General features: G+C 37.2%; 1 protein-coding gene across 1 annotated transcript in view; it reads right to left on the minus strand.

Annotated features, from left to right (window-relative positions):
* The window catches only part of ppp1caa (protein phosphatase 1, catalytic subunit, alpha isozyme a), a 17,861-nt gene that overhangs the window by 2,910 nt on the left and 13,084 nt on the right, over positions 1 to 1,867 (minus strand). The gene's annotated exons all lie outside the window — the stretch shown is intronic.

Here is a 1,867-nt window from a genome sequence, read left to right on the forward strand (position 1 = left end):
GAGAAAGAGGTGATTCACTCACGCTGTTTGTGAAATTACATTTCACACAAGGTTTTCAAATTACTTTAGAAGTTAATTAAGAAATATGAAGGCGAGTACCTCACCTTTAGCATTATAATTATTTCACCCGCGCCGGACAGAGACTGAGACGGCGCCGCTGCATGTCGTGCCAAACCTCTCACGGCAGGCGCGTCATCAGCTTGAGATCAGTTTTTTGAGATCGGCCTTTATAGAGACCGCCGATCAAACATCCCAAAGTGATTATCGGCCGATAGTGATCGGTAGCTGATCAATCGCTGATCAATCGGAGCACCCCTACAAGAAATGGCACCACATCTGTAAACAGAACATCATTACTAACAAGATGAAAAACTATGTAATAATGACAGACTCTTTCATCAGCATGAAATGGTAAGAAAGTTAAATGTAATGACGTAATGTTGCCTGCAGAATTCCTAAAAAAACACACACTTCCTTTTAAGTTTTAAAATGTTTTATAATAAAGAAAAGATTTATTACAAAAAGAGTCAAATTTTTTAATATAAAATAGTATTAATATTTCTTGCTTCAATACATATCTGAAAGTGAATGTCTGTGGTTCAATAAGTCAAATGTTAATTTAGGAGATTCATTCATAGGAGAGTCACACTACATTTCCTGCATTGTTTCTGAGTGCAGACAGTAAAGACAACAATTAACTTCAGACTGCACATTCAAAACTAAAATATGATTTCTTCTGCCTGCGGTATTGCAGGAAATGCAGGTTATCGGTGTCGTTTCCACCCTATATGCATTCATGACATCAATCAACAGTTTTAGTGAACACTAGGGGTGTTAACAATATTCAAACCGAACCGAAAAACCACGATACACCATCATTACACTCTCATGGCGTACCGCGATACTCTCTTGGCCTACCCTGCCTCTTGCATCAAGGAAAACGCATGTTACGTGACCATTCATGCACACTGTAGCATCATGCTACATAAGACAATTAATAAAATTTATACTATGCTTTTACTCAAAACTCGCTTTAAACCACCATCGAGTGTTTGTAATAACCTCAAATTGTGATCTAATGAGGGTTGGTGTATATACATATAAACATATAATGTTGCAGAAATATGTTATTTGTAGCCTTTTATATCAAGCTAATCGCAACACCTGCTTAGCATTTCTCATGTAAACACACTGTATTGTTATGAAAATAGGCAGAATCTCATGAAAATCACATTCCAATCATATACTGTTGTAATCACGTGTTTCTTAGCTTCATGCTTCATCCCTGTAAATGTTTTTTCTGGAAGTGTAACACGTTCGTCGTCGGAGACCAGGCGGGTTATGAACGTTTAATATGATTGACATATGAACAGCGAATGAGCTTCATCTGAGTCAGAACAGTGATCGTGGAAGAGAAAACACAGGCAGACAGCGCTAAAGCAACTAATGCTCATCAGATCGCAGAAATCAGTGGCAAATGAATAGAAATTATGATTCGGTCTAAGCTATGCGTTTTAAAACGAAAACGCACTAGTGTAAACGTAGCCTAGGGACATTAGTCCTGGGGACATCATCAGTGAAGAGACAGTGAAGTCTGTCTCATGAAAAAAAACTGCTGAATGATTTAAAGACCTTAAAGGGTTAGTTCACCCAAAAATTTTAATTAGCCCATAAATTACTCACCCTCAGGAGATGAGTCTTTGAGTCTGTAAAAACCTCAACAAACTGGGAAAAAAAAAAGTTATGTTATCTTAGGGCTGGACGATATGGCCAAAATTGATATCACGATAGATTTCTTAATTTCGGTCGATACGATATAATTCCGATATCGATATGAACACTATTTATCTGAAATAGAAATCTTTTG

This window comes from Sinocyclocheilus anshuiensis, unplaced genomic scaffold, assembly GCF_001515605.1.
Source record: "Sinocyclocheilus anshuiensis isolate Anshui unplaced genomic scaffold, SAMN03320099.WGS_v1.1 scaffold893, whole genome shotgun sequence".
In the NCBI taxonomy this organism is placed as follows: Eukaryota; Metazoa; Chordata; class Actinopteri; order Cypriniformes; family Cyprinidae; genus Sinocyclocheilus; species Sinocyclocheilus anshuiensis.